Source organism: Dipodomys merriami, unplaced genomic scaffold (assembly GCF_024711535.1).
Source record: "Dipodomys merriami isolate MVZ:Mamm:240054 unplaced genomic scaffold, mDipMer1.0.p SCAF_9, whole genome shotgun sequence".
Lineage (NCBI taxonomy): Eukaryota > Metazoa > Chordata > Mammalia > Rodentia > Heteromyidae > Dipodomys > Dipodomys merriami.
Window position 1 is genome coordinate 48818039 of NW_027206512.1, and position 15563 is coordinate 48833601.

A 15563-nucleotide genomic window follows, 5' to 3' on the forward strand; every position below is an offset into this window, starting at 1 on the left:
TATATTCCTATTCTTTGTGCTCAAAAGGGATTTTTTTCCTATTACAAATTATAGAGCTGCAAAACTCTCATAAGTGTCATTTACTTTGTATGTCCCTCCCCCAAAGTATAACCCCTGTTTTCACTGTATTTGGTGTTGATATAATTTGGGGAGCTGAAGGGAAAAAAAATTGTTTAAATAGGGATACAGGTGGACCCATTGCAACGAGATGTACAAGACACTATGTTGAAAAACAAACTACAATTTAGGTGGGGAGGGGGGACAGGGGGACAAAGAGAAAGGGGAAAATGTAGTTGTGGGAGGGAGGGAAGGGATGGTAGAGGAAAAACAAAGGAGGAGGCAACAATGCTTAATAAGAAATGGACTCATTTCCTTGCTCATGTGATTGTAACCCCTCTGTACAGTATTTTTCACAATAAAAAACTTATTAACGAAACTCTCGTGTCATTTAAATATATAATATCATGATCAAACCTGTAAAGGGTAACTTATTTGAAAGGGGAAGATTGGTGTGGAGACATTTTATGACTTCATAATCCTTTAGAAAATCTCATGTATTTTTAGGTTCGATGGCATCAAATTTTTAAAAATTCTTTTGTAATGATTCTTAAAGATATAGACCTGAAATAAAATAATGATGCAGAACTCTTTTGTATAGATTTAGATGCTCAAGTTTCCAAGCACAAACACAAAATTAGCTATGTGGATGATTCAAAACCCATTTAAATCTTGTAAATGGTAAAAAAAAAAAAAGCTTCTATTAAAAGAATAAACAGCATGTTGTCACACTAAGGAATTCTCCAGGAATATACATACTAAAACTCTCCAAATTATGAATATATCACTATTATCATTTTCATCATTTTCACCAGTTACAGTTTTCCATAGTGTTTTGAAACTGAATTTAGTATTACAAACCACAAAACACACAAATTATCAAAAAGCTAAAAAAGAAAATAAAACCCATCATTGTTATGAGTTACATAAAATGAGGGCTCATTTATTGAGCAAAGCTTAACACATTTCAACAAATACATCTATGACATTTTGTATTTTACAAGATCATACTAGGAGGAAAGCCCATATGAGATAGTTAATCACATCTGCTGAATGCTGGAGAATCTGACTCAATATTTGCAACCAATTAAGTTTTCCTATATGTAGAATTGACATTCTTGCTTTAAAAAAAATCAAAGTGCCTTTTTTCTTTATTGCTTTCTGTGAGTAGACAGGATTTTCAGAGGGAACTGTTCTTTTGCCCCACAGAAAGACTGAGGTTTAAAATGAAGGCTTAAAGTAGAACTGACAGGCTGTATATATGTAAGTACACAACCAAACCCAGTGACATGGTTGTGTATTTTTAAATAACATGGAAATGTGCTCTTTAAAATGGAAAGATTCAGTTTGTATTTTGAAACCAAGATTAAAAGTAACAAAAGAAATGAAAGTATCTTTGTCCAACCTTTAATTGGCATGTAAAGCAAATAGGTTTGAATGGAAACAAAATAAGCATTCTGATATTTTACCTTTAAGAGTTTGTAGATTGGATGAGACAGGTGTAGAAATTATTGCACATTAGTATTAATAGCTCTCTAGTTCACAGAGAGACAGGCTCTTCCATCTGCTCTGACAGCTCTTATTCTGCAGTTTGGTTTACTTCAAAGGTTGTTAGTGGCATAGGTTAGGGTAAAAATACAAAGTTGAGAACCCAAAAATGAGTAGGAACATATACAGAGTTCCAAAGAGAAAACAAACAAACAACAGAAAAGAATCTAAATAAATCACAATTTGTCATTAATAAACTATGGAAAAATATGAACAAAATTTCTCTTTTGTGTTGATATATTTAGAATTTAGCCAAATATTAAGGAAATAAAGTAGTTAACCTGGTTTAACTAAAGTAGTGCTATTTCCAAGTTATATATATATATATACACACACACACTATATATATATATATACCATATATAATACATATACTATATATATACTATATTATTATTCATTTAGTTGTAGAACTCACTTGAATATTCTTTTATAGAAATATAAAATGTATGTAACTATTTGAAAACAGATGATCATCTACCTTTCTACCGTGAAGGCTTCCCTCTCTTTAAAAATTATAAAAGAGTTGAGACAATCACAGACTAGTGGTATCCTCTATTAGTAGCTTCTTTGTGGAGTGGTGGGCTAGTGCCATCCTACTGGCACTATAGTTTCAGCAGATATACTTGAAACAGTCGGGGAGAAGTTATCCTTTGAAGGTTAGGGTAGAAAGTCATTGAGGTTTCGATGCTGAATAGACATAACTATATTAAAAACAAATAGAAAATAATGGGAAATAGAATGCAGAGAGATAGAGAGAGAGAGAGAGAGAGAGAGAGAGAGAGAGAGAGAGACAGAGAGAGAGACAGAGAGAGAGACAGAGACAGAGAGACAGAGAGACAGAGAGACAGAGAGACAGAGACAGAGACAGAGACAGAGACAGAGACAGAGAGACAGAGAGAGAGAGACAGAAACAAGAGACTGTTCCAGTGGGCAAAGTATACACACAATTGAAAAGGGCAGGGAATGAAGCAAAAGAGAGAGTGAACTAAATTGAATCTTATTTAAAAATCACTGGAGAGTGGAAAGGAAAGAGAGGAAAGCTCTTTTCAGTAAGTGGACAAGACAAATGGGAGGAGGAGGGTTTGGAGATGAAAGAACAAAAAAAAGAGAGACACAGAAAGCACACTAAAACTAGCCCTATGAGGTAGACATGTGACACATGCTGTAGAGAAGCAGCCTTGAGTGAAAAATTCAAGTGAGATGCCAGTCAGGGGGAAAGCATTGTACCTGAGCAGGAGCTCAAATGTTAGTAGTCAAAAGTCATTAGGAACCACTTATAAAGCTACCTAACATATGATATGCTGTTGTTTGAATATTTCTTCCAAACATCATATGGAAATATAATTCCCCGTGTGATTCTAATGGAACTTGGAGTCTTTAAAGGGTCATTCTTTCTGATGGAAGCATAGAATCCCATTGTGTGTATATACCACATTTTCTTGATCCATTCATCTACTGAAGGGTATCTGGGTTGGTATCTATATCTAAGCTATGGTAAATAATGCTGCAATTAGCATAGTTGTGCTGGTAGCCTTAGTGTGGTCTTGTTTGTGATCATTTGAATAAATGATACTAATCAAAATGAACTCCAAGATATAGAAACAAGAGATTTTCTTGTTTGTTTGTTTCTTTTTTGTTGTTGTTGTTGTTTTTAGTGTACCAGTGAATTATTTCTTTCTTTTTTTGGGGGGAGGGTCGGTCATAGGGCTTGAACTCTGGGCCTGGGCACTGTCCCTCAGCTCTTCAGCTCAAGGCTAGTTGCTCTACAGCTTGAGCCACAGCTCCACATCTGTTTTTCTGGTGGTTAATTGGAGATAAGAGTCTTTCCTGCCTGGGGTTGGCTTTGAATTGTGATCCTCAGATCTCAGCCTTTTGAGTAGCTAGGAGTAGGTGAGTGAGCCACCAGCAATTGGCTCCTTTTTGTTTGTTTGTTTGTTTTTAAACTTTGTTTATCTTGTCAAAACCAGCTTTACAATGTCGGTGTGGGGGGGGAGGGGGGTATAATTGGGTGGGGGAAGAGGGGAGGCGGGGAAGGGAGGTGAAGGGTAAACAAAGGAGGAGGCTGCAATGCTTGGTAAGAAATGTATGCATTATCCTGCCCATGTAATTGTAGCCCCTCTGTACAGTATGTTCTCAAATAAAATAAAATTAAATTAAAAAAAAACAAAAAACTTTGTTTATCTCTTGTTGTCACAGTTTTTGATTTTGGTGCCTTGTTTTGTATATATGTTTATCTGATTTGGGATAGGGAAGGGGAACAACAAAGGACAAAGGACTGAGGTTGAACCAACGCAACAGCAATACTCACAAGACACTATGTTGGAAATGCTCTGAGCAACTTGGAGGGGGGTTTTGACAGGGAGGGAAAGTGGGAGAAAAACAAGAGAGGTGGTAACAATGTTCGACAAGAAATGCACTCATTACCTTATGTATGTAACTAACCCCCTGTACCTCACCTTGACAATAAAATAAAATAAAATAAATAAAATAAAATGTACTCATTTTGTTATGTAACTGTAACCCCTCTGTATATCACCCTTACAAGAATATAAAATACCCTGCTGTGTAAACAGATAATAGTCTAAAGCTTGATTTCTGAGAATTTATTTATATTGAGAATAGTATGCACACACATATATACACAATTTTTATATTCAGTATCTAATAATGCAAGTTAAATGTAACTTTATCATAGAGAAATATCTTGGGGAATTTGGCGTGACAGTGTATTTTACTCTAACAGCATCACTTTGAAACATTTATGACTTATAGAAATAATTTGTGATAACTTTACTAATGACTGTGCTTTGTTTTGTAATAAAACTTAAAAATCTCTAAGGAACTAACAAGTCTTTTGTTTTTAAAAGCTAATCTATGAAATGTAAGCATGCTATAAATAGACATTATATATCCACACAAACATATTTATGTATGTTTGATGAACTGAAAAAATACAGATTGTCCTTAAGCTACCTATAGATAAAATGTTACTAATGTTGAAATATGACAAAATTTTTGATTTAGGAACTGAAGCTTGATTATACCCTGAAAACCACTGGGAATATTTGTCATAATTCCCTACAAGCATACAAACCTGCCTTATTTTTAAGAAGGTTTGAATTATTTTCTGACAAAAGCAACATTTTACATCCCAGAGTACAGGTTATTTCATGTGTACAAATGAATAGCTTTCTCTATCATATATTCCTCTCTAGAATTTTTCAGATGGAGAAAACTAGACAAAGAGAAGTGAATTTGTTCAGATGGTGTGTGTGTACATGTGTGTGTGTATATATGTACGTGTGTGTGTGTGTGTGTGTGTGTGTGTGTGTGTGTGTGTGTGTGGTAATGTGTTCTATGCTTTGTGATCCCTTGGAATTGCTTTACTTTCTGTTAGGGTTTTAAACCTGAGTTCCTAGTATTCTTGTTGGCTACTAGTATTTATGTCATTTCCTTTTATCATAGACAACATCTGTTTATCTTTTTGGCATTCAATAGCTTGGTTGACATAGCCAAACGTCATGTAGGCAAAGAATTGTGCTATGTTTGTTTCAGGTGAGAGAGACAGCATGAACAAAGAACAGTGGCCTACAATAGATGACTGGTATTTTAAAACTATTTGATGTATTTTAATATAATTAATAACATGGACAGCTGTGTATGTCTGATGCAGTGAGCATATCTTTGACAAGAACCATGAAGTAAACAGAGAATGCTAATTAGACAACACCTGTCTCTGATAAAGATGAATGTGAATAGTTTCCATGTTAAATTTGAAAAATAGGCTTTTATTACTTTATGAAGCTCAAGAGGGAAAGAACTTACATCACTAGAATTTGTAATGATGAGAAAAACATTTCCACTTATGCAGTCCGTTATCATGCTTATCATATTCATCTTCACTGGGGAAGTCCCTGAGACTTGTAATGGAGAAAAGATTAGTATGGATTTTCCATGATTTGGGAATCAAGAGTAAAAGAGAGGAGGAAAATGCCATTGGAAATTTAATTCAAGGCCCAGACCATATCTTATTGTCCTATTTATTTATCATATGGAAGATACTGGGTCTAATATACACAGAGATGAAGTAAAATCTCTTGACCATCTAAAAGTGTTGTCTTGTGTCCTATTGAAAACTAAGTCAGATAAAAAAATGCCAGATTTGACTCCATAGAGATTTGTTGCTTCAATAAAACAGTGACAATAAATAATCATAATAAAAATTTCCAGTTATGAATGCAGCTATAAAATGTAATGTTTTATTACTTTAAGTTGGAGCTACATGGCTTTGGGAAGGACTACAGAACCAGGAACATATTCATGACAGCATCCTATGAAAATCAAGGTTAAACTGTTCTTATAGTCATTTAGGGCCATCTAAGGCCATCTGCATTTCAAAAATTACTATTACCCCTTTTCCACTCTTGTTTATCTGACAGATTGCTAGATAGTGGTACACATTTTCATGTATATCCTTGAATAGTGGGATTCTTGAAATTTTTAAAAATCTGTTTCCAAAGTGAAGGCTGAAGATTCATGCAAATCCCTTAGCATTCTGTTTCTTCTTGACTCATACACACTGAAAGTGCAGAGTTAACAGTGCATTTCCCTCTGACTTCATCATTTACTAGTAAACCTAAATAGCATTTTGAGAAGAGAACATAATAAATGCATTCAGACGCTGCAGCTGTTTTTTGTCTGTTTTCCAAACACATAATGTGCTAATTTGGAAAAAAATCAACAACAGCTGCAAATACATGTCAACAGCAAGGTCTTCGAGGGAAGGCCTTAATAGGTTTTGTTAATCAGTGGTGAACCAGGTGTGAATAAATAATTAACACACTTGATAACAAAGCTCTGTTGCCACTACTGCTATATCAAAAAGTTCTGACAGCCTCCCCTGTAAGTTCAAGACTTACCTGCAATATTTAAAAAGAAAAGTACTTAATCACTGCCAATTCAGGAAAGCAAATGAGATTTAAAACAAAATACTGAGTGTGTTACCAGGAAAGAAACCCAATGCATTCTAGAATACATTTTATTCTTAAATAGAAAAACAGGCATTTAATAATCTATTTCACCGACAGAGCATTTTCTAAAATGAAGAACTACTGACATTCAGTCTAGAAATGAATATGCAAAATTGACCCCATCTAAAGCATGCCAGTATGCTACTAACATTCTGATTTCATTTTTTTGAAGGAGGGAAATGTCATAATACAGACAATACACAAACCTTATATCAAATGAGAATGAAGTGCAATTACAACATTATGGTTGACTCCATGGAGATTTGTTGCCTCAATAAAGCAGTGACAATAAATAATCATAATAAAAGTTTTCCAATTATTAATACAACCATAAAATGTAATGTTTTATTATTTTAAGTTGGAGCTACATGGCTTTGGGAAGGACTACAGAACCAATAACATATGCATGACAGCATCCTATGAAAATTAAGGTTAAACTGTTCTAATAGTCATTTTAGTTCATTTAAGGCCAGCTGCATTTAAAAAATTACACACACATATGCATATATATGTGTAGGAAAATAGCCATATGGTATGCTTTTATATATATTATATGTACTATATATGGGTAACTATACATGTGTAACTGTATTATATATATATCCCATAATTTGAACATAAAATATAACTTTGAAATATAAACATGCATGGGTAGAAATAAAGAAACACTAGCATAGAAGAATCACCCTTTCGCAGGAGAGTGTGCAGTGCACCCAGGATACAGACTGTAGTTGAGATGATCAAATAATGATTCCAGGGTGGCAGCAGCAGCAGCAGCAGCAGCAGCATTGCCTGGGAACTAATCCCAATGACCTCATGTTCAGTTCTTCTTCAAACCTACTATATCAGAGTTCTGGAGATATTGCACAGAAGTCCCTTTAGGTTATTTTAATGCCTGATGAAATTTGAGAATTATTTGTCTAAGTTAGCCACAGATTTGTAGAACAGAGCAGTGTTAATTGCCAAGTGCGACGTTTGATGACTCAGGCCCACATCTGGATACAAAAGCTGTTTAGTATCCCATAGACTCTATTGGGAAAACAGCCAGCTGTTGCTGTCACTCCACAATTAGGTGTATGAGAGGCACTGGAGAGCAGAAAAGTCATTTGTCACCAATTTTTATTCTCTTGTGTGAAAGAAAGGTCATCCGTTGCAGAAGTACAGTGTTCCCTAGGGGACACTAACTCTCCCTTCTTTAACTGCGGGATTTGAGAAGGTCAAGGTCTAGTTTATTCTCCCAAATCATACGTGGGAATGCCATGCACTTGCCTAGTAAAGGTACTATTGTCAAGCCACTCAGAGAGCTTGATGTTGACCTTTCCCCTGAAGACTATCATGACCACAGTGCCTGGGCAGGCAATGGTATGTGTGTTACTAAGCTGGGAAGCAATGTTAGAGAAATTTCCAGAAGTGAAATAAACACCAGAAGTTTTTTTTTTAGGCATGGGCTATTTTGCATCTCTTCTACCTTCGTGTATTGTGTTTGAACTGAGTTCAGAAGAGGACTGTTCAATAAAGATGGAAGGGTATGGAGAAACAGCCAGTAGTTGTAAGTAAGGAGAGGAAAGAGCTACACGAAGCTACCCAAGGAAACTCAATCCTAAGTGGTCCCCACTCACTGCAACCAATCGTTAGGGATTGAATGTTTGTATACCTTCAAAAGTCATAATCTCCAATGTAATGCTTTGTGGACAGGGGGCCTTTGGGGAGAAATTAGGGTTACTTGAGGTAAAAAGGGTGTGATTGATGACCGTGAAAGAAGAGGCACAAGAGAGACTGCTTTCTTCTACTTCAGCATGCACTGAGCAAAGTCCATGAAAGCACACGGGGAGGAGAAAGTGAGCACCTGCAGCCAGACCTGACTAGGCTGGCACTTTGATCTTGGGCTTTCAGTGTTCAGAATTGCCACGCAGTCAGTTCATTCTATGTCTTTTAAAACAAAGTGTTCTTATCCATCCTCAAACTTGCAATGCACCCTTGGCTCACTTTGGAACTCAAACTTCTCCGGCCTAGGCCTTCAAGCCTACATGCATTGTCATAGCCAGTATTTTCTGCTCTTTCTAAAAAGTTATTTGGTTGATGAAATGTTACTATTGGCAGTTTGTTCTAATTGACTGAAGAATCATTGCTATATTCTTGGTTCTGGTAAGATAAATTTCCCTTGTTTTTTAAAAAAGACATCTCTTTGCCCCTCCGAACTGCATGCTATGTCTGAGGTGGGTGAGGATGTGTTTGTAGAGGTGCAGATGGAGATGGTGCTAGCTTTGGCAATTCTCAGTAAGCCAGGAAGAAGTCTGGTTGCTCTTTCAGTTTATGGATTGACATAATTACCAATTGTTCTCAACTACTCAATCTTTATATCTAGGCCCAGCTCTTGACATATCCTCTATTATACTCATTATTTGATCTCAGACTACTCAAATCTTTTCTGGCAGTCTTTAGTTTCTTTCTTTTAAATGTAGATCATTTGAGAAATGTAAGAATTTCCTGGCACATAAATGACAGTAAATATATTTGAATGAATTTACAAGTAATGAGAGATACTTTATTTTACCCATTACTCATCAGTAGTTAAAAAATAACAATGATATGGATGGCTTAAAATTTTTGAGAGTCTTAAAACATGATGCGTAAATATAAATTAATTGGATTTTAAGCTCACAGTATACTCTAAACTAAAATATTCACAGTAAATATTTATAGTAAAACAAAAAACCAATGACAAGTTATGAAGAGGAAAGGTGGTCATGGAGCTGAACTACTCAAGGAAGTTGTCTTAAAGAGGAATACAAGGTCAATTTTGGAGGAAAGGATTGGTAGTTAAACATGATCTGGAGAAATTGAGGGGCCCCATCATAAACTAGCAGAGCCAAAATTAATAATAACAATAGCTTAATCTCACATTTATGTAGAAGTTTCTGAGTGAGAAATTGTTAACATGTGTCTCTTCTGACCTTCCTAATGGTTGGATATAGCATGTGTGTTAGAGCTGAATTTTGCCTTCTTCTCCCACCTTGCAATTTGTGTGCTAAAGTCATTGGCCCCAGTACTTCAGAATATATTTTGCTTGGAAATAGAGTCTTTACGATGGGTTTCAAGTCAAATGAGGTCTTTAGGGTGGTCCCTATTGCATTAGGAAAGTGAGAATTTAGACAGAAACATGTATATCAGGAGACCATGGGCAGGTGAAGGAGTCTATTTGGCTAGTCTGTATAAGCTAAGAGGTGTCAAAGATTGCTAGTCAGCTGCCACAAGTAGGGAGATACATACATTGGACATTGGATTCCTTCTCAGCCATTTGAACAAACCGACTTTGTCAATACTTTGATCTCTCACACCTAGCTCCATCTAGAAACATGAGAAAACAAATTTGTATTGTTTCACTAGCTTTGTTTGTAATATTTTCTTGCAACAGCCATAGGAATTGGTTTAACTGGCATCTGTATATTATAAGGGAGGAAACTGTGAAACTCAATAGTTAGTATGGTGTCAGATTCTACTTTTAAGTATACCTTTTTCTTGAGTATGCATGAGGACCTGCTACTTCTAACCACTAGAATATGGCAAGGGTTGTGTGTGAGGAATTTGAATCTGTACTTGATTTTGTTATATGGTATTCTCACATTGTTCTTATAAAGAGGAAAGCTCTCGTGTGGTGAATTCTTGTACAGAAAGGAGCCATGAAACAAGGAACTGAAAGTGGTCTCCAAACTTTTCTGCCTGATGACCTAGGGAAAAAAGGAATGATCTAGAAGCAGAGTGAATGAATCATCATCTTCAAGAGCTTAGAAGCAGATTTTTTAATTTTCAGTAGGGATTTACATGAAAATCCATCTGTGGGTAAAATCTCAATTGCAGCCTTCCTGAGACTTAGCCATGACTAGACTCATGAATTGAGAAACCAAGTTAGCACAGTTAGCATAACATTATTAAGCATCATTAGATATTTAATGAAGGTCGAATTGCCTCTTTAAAGCCTGTTGGTGGACAAAGGAAATTACCATTTAGAGTTTGTTGCACAGCAGAGCTAAGAGGAGTTTTCCAGAGTGATACATTTTTAAAAATAAGTTTTTTTTCATTATGAAAATACTGTACAGAGGGGTTACAGTTACATGAGCAAGGTAGTGAGTACATTTTTTCTTTTTAAAATAAATTTATTTATATTATCTTGAAATTGTTGTACGAAATAGTTTTTGTTAATTGTGAGAATACTGTACAGAGGGCTTACAATTACATGTACATTTCTTATCAAGCATTGTTGCCTCCTCCTTTGTTTCCCCTTCCCATCCCTTCCCATCCTTTCCCCCAGCAAAGTTGTTAAGTTCGTTTTTCGACATAACATCTTGTACATCTCATTGTTGCAATGGATCCATCTGTACCCCTAGTTAAATGATTTGTTTTTTCCCTGCTTTCACTGTATTTGATGTTGGTATAATTTGTGGAGGAGAAGGGAAAAAAAGTAATGAGTACATTTCTTATCAAGCATTGTTGCTTCCTCCTTTGTTTTTTCCCCTACCATCCCTTCCCTCCCATCTCCTCAACTACACTTCCCCTACCACCCACCCCCCAACCTAAATTGTAAAGTTTGTTTTTCAACATAACGTCTTGTACATCTCATTGTTGCAATGGGTCAACCTGTATTCTATTTAAACAATTATGTTTTCCTTCCCCTCCCAAATTACACCAACATCAAATGCAAAACAGGAGTTATACCATGGGGGAGAGACATACAAAGCAACAAAAAAATCACATGGTACCTTATAAATATGTTAGAAACAATTACAAGAAAATAAAACCACTTGTATCCCTATCTTGGGGTTCATTTTGCTCAACATCATCTTATCTGACCTTTTCTGTTTGTCCCAGACATAAACTAGTTATTGCAAATAAAGGAAACCATGGGACCTATGTTTCTTTGGGCCTGGCTTACTTTACTTAATATAAGTTTGTTGAAGAGAGAAATTCCCTTCAAGATTGAAGTTAAATAAGAAATTTAGAATCAGAAGACTTGACTTTAGGACTATTAACTTTTATTTATGTGTTAGTGGGACCATGGAAAACTTTCTTATAATTTTGTCTCTTCTACTATATAATATTGTTTAATACTGTAATGTGTAAGAATCTAGTAGTTACATGTCATATACTATGATTTGGATCTGAAGGCCAATGTATTGGACTATACTGGGTTAAACAAATTAACAAAGGCCCAGATGCTTGGACATCAACCTTTGATACTATTGAGAAGTTGTAGAATCTTTGTAGGCAGTACCCAGTATAAGGAAGTTAGATTATTAGGGGCATGCCCTTGAATGCACACCTTCTTAGGGCCTTCATTCTGTCTTTACTTTGAACATATTTCCATGGCCACATGATTCCACCAGGTGGTACAACCATGCTGAAGACCCAAGAGCCACAAGTTTATGGAATCATAAGCCAAAATAAATATTTTCTTTTCCCTTTTATATCTATTGAGGCTTAACATGAAGCCCCATGTAACACTGAAGAAGTGTATCGGTGATCTTTTTGTGGTTTGAGGTGAGGCTAACCTTCTAGCAGCTCTACAAGATTCAAAGTAAAAGCATTTTGACTTCAGACTGGAAGATATGTAGAAGCAGAGAACTTCCAAGTTAGGTAAAAGTAGTCATGCTCAGTCAACACAGGTTGCCTATGCACATTGGAGTTTCAGGAACATGAAAGGAGAAGATGAGAAGGACTCTTCACTTCTTTGTGTGAGTACGTAGTCATTAAAGATGGAGTATTCTGTTTTGTTTCTTCCTTTATCTCCCTTACAAAAAGATTAAATGTATGATCTTGTTCTCAAAGCAAGCACAGTTGGACTATAACTGGGTTAAACTAATTAACAATTGATTTAAGGTGACTGGCTTTGTGCTTATACTGTTTAATAACATTGCAAATCATAGCACTCATTATCCTATATCTTGTTGGGCCTCATGATATTATTTTACAATCTTCCTCAAATTTCTTGTTTACAAGAAACATGTATAATTGTGTCCAGTTGATCACACACACACACACACACACACACACACACACACACACATTAAATTTTCTGAGTTCTGGTTACATCTTATAGAATGAGCTTGATGACATCTTAATGGCAACAGAAACTGAAAATTTAGCTGCAACGATGGGAAAGAGTAAAACAGTTATTTCCATGACTGATATTTAAATTTGTGGTACTGCAATCCTGGAGGAGTGGAGTCTTAAGTGAGAGAACAAATAACCCAGAAAGAGTATTCCAATAGCACTGAAAACACAATGTTTCTCACTCTGCATTTCTGCAGAGGATGGAGTTAGAATCTTGGTGGCAAAGGAATAGACAGGGAATCTATTTTGAAAATGAGTTGAAACATACATTACAATAGAAAGAATACAATTATTTCTTTATACTAAGAATGGGTAGGAGTGGATAAGAAATTAAGACCTACAGACTAGAAAATAACTCTTTTGTACATAGCTATTGAGCTATTCTGTTCATCTAAGACTGTCCTAGACTAATTATTATAAATAAGGGAAATCATGGGACCTTCGTTTCTTTGGGTCTGGCTTACTTCAGTTAATATGATTTTTTCCAAGTCCTTCCATTTACTTACAAATGGAATGGTGTCATTCTTTCTGATGGAAGCATAGAATTCATATATATATATATATATATATATATATGTATGTATGTATATACTACATTTTCTTGATCCATTCAATAGCTATGTACATATGACCATATAGGATGATGCTAAGTGAAATAAACTCCAAGACATGGACAAAAGAGATTTTTCTTTGTTGTTATTTTTAATGTACTATGTGATTTCTTTTTTTCTTTTGTGTTTTCCCCCCTATGGTTTATCCCCTGTTGTCACTGTATTTGACTTTGATACCCTGGGTATTGTATATATATATATCTTTATCTGAATTAGGGAAGGGAAGGGAAGGGAAAAAAGATTAGTGAGACAAAGGACAAAGGGGGAACCAATGCAACAGTGATACACACAAGAAAATATGCTGGAAATGATCTGTACAACTTGTGGAGGGGGTGGGGAAGAAGGAAAGAGAGAAAAATAAGGGAGGCGTAACAAGTTTGACAATAAATACACTCACTACCTTACTTATGTAACAGTAACCCCTTTATACATCACCTTGACAATAAAATTAAAATTAAAGAAAATAACTCGTTGCCACTGTTCTTGTTTGAGTTGTATAACCTTGAAAAGTCCCAATCTCCACAGCACCTAGGGCCAGTGCTGTTGACAGATTAAGAAAATGTACATTTCTTAGTTTGATATGCTTGATATATGATATGTAGTAATTGGTCAATGTATTGTTTTTTAAAAAATATTATTATTGTATTATTTGCAAAATATCTAAACAATTATTTCTCCAATGAGCTATTAGTACATGTAGAGAGAATAGAATCTTTTACATGAATTTTTATTTTCTTGTTGAAGAGTTTTATATTTTTCCGTGGATATAGGTATCATTTGTATGCATAGTTATATGCAAGAAATAATTGCTACTTGCCAGCAGTGGGCTAGTATATATGCTCTGAAAGGAGACAGAAGTGTTTACATTACTTTGGCTAGCCCAGAAATAGTCTTTCTCTAGTTTTGTTAGTAGAATACAAATGCTGCTTTGGTTTCCCATTAAGGTGGGGGAGATTTCAAGCTTCCATTTATTTTTAAAGGGCTGTTCATGTAGTTTGTCTTCTTGCTTAATACTCCAAGAAATCTACTTTCTGGAAAAGTGCACATGTGCATGATATGGAGTAAGAGCCATCTATCACATAAGTGATACTTAGCAGATAAACAAAACACATTATCGCTTACACAACAATGACTTTGTGGCCCATCTTGTTATGTACTTCTGATACAAGAGCAGCAAGAAAAAGACAAGAACAAAAATACCTATTGAGAAACATGATTGAACTTGTAGTAAAGCTAGATTCCTGGGATGGGGAAATGGTTTATAATGAGGTGTGACTGAATTAAACACCTGGTGGTGGCAATATCAAACTAAATCACTCCCTTTGAACTCAGTTTCACTTATGAAGTAACTGTACATTTTGTTCTTCTCCAGCACCTTGTGAAAATAAACTCTTCAGCTGCAATGATGCTAAATGTTTTTTATGGTTAGATGAAGCTGGTTTCATAAAGGTCACATTGCCATTTCTTCCAAATTAATGAGACCATATTTCATCTTCATCTTCATCTCTACAAATTAATTTTGGTAAGTTGTTTTATAATGTCTGTCTTTATGCACATATTTTCAGTTTGTTAGTTATAAATTTACATGTTTTTTTTCTTTTTTCCATTTCTTATAATGGACAAGTGATAAAAAATACAATAATCACAGCAAAACAATACCATTGTGAATTAACATGAATTAAATGCTTTCTTTGAAACAAGTGTCATTCTGACTTCTGTGTCTCGGTTTTTAGCTTGTTTTTAGAGAGAGTGAGGCTTGTTCTTAGGGTCTTATAGGAAGTAAGCACTCTACCACTGGAGTCACATACTAACCCTTTTTCTTTAGGCTATTTTTCAGATAGAAACATTTTCCAGGGCCAACCTTTGATTAGATAATGTTTCCACCTTCTCTCTCACATACGTAGCTGGACATGGACTACCTTTCCTGCTTATTCATTGAGATAGAGCCTCACTAATATTTTTGTCTCGTCTCAAAAAATATAATCCTTTTATTTCTATTATCCAAGTATCTGGGATTCAAGGCATGAGCCACTAAATCTGGCTAAATCTACCCCCTCAGCATGATCTAAGATTATTTGGTACTACAAGTCACACAAAATTCTCTGTGATGATTTGGCTCTTCTCTATTTGTAATTCCTTGGCCTGGGTTTGTCTACGACTCTTTCTTTATCTTCTCTTTTCAACCCCCAATATCTTTTGGGATTTG

At 35.3% G+C, this 15563-nt stretch overlaps 1 protein-coding gene across 2 annotated transcripts in view; it reads left to right on the plus strand.

Annotated features, from left to right (window-relative positions):
* Positions 1-15563, plus strand: part of LOC138820738 (uncharacterized) — a 160538-nt gene that overhangs the window by 77617 nt on the left and 67358 nt on the right. Inside the window, exon 4 of one of the 2 annotated variants that reach the window (XR_011369972.1) lies at positions 14730-14879. The exons of the other annotated variant lie outside the window; for it this stretch is intronic. The gene's annotated coding sequence lies outside the window, so the exon portion shown is untranslated. The remainder of the gene's footprint in view (positions 1-14729; positions 14880-15563) is intronic. 2 annotated transcript variants of the gene reach the window in all.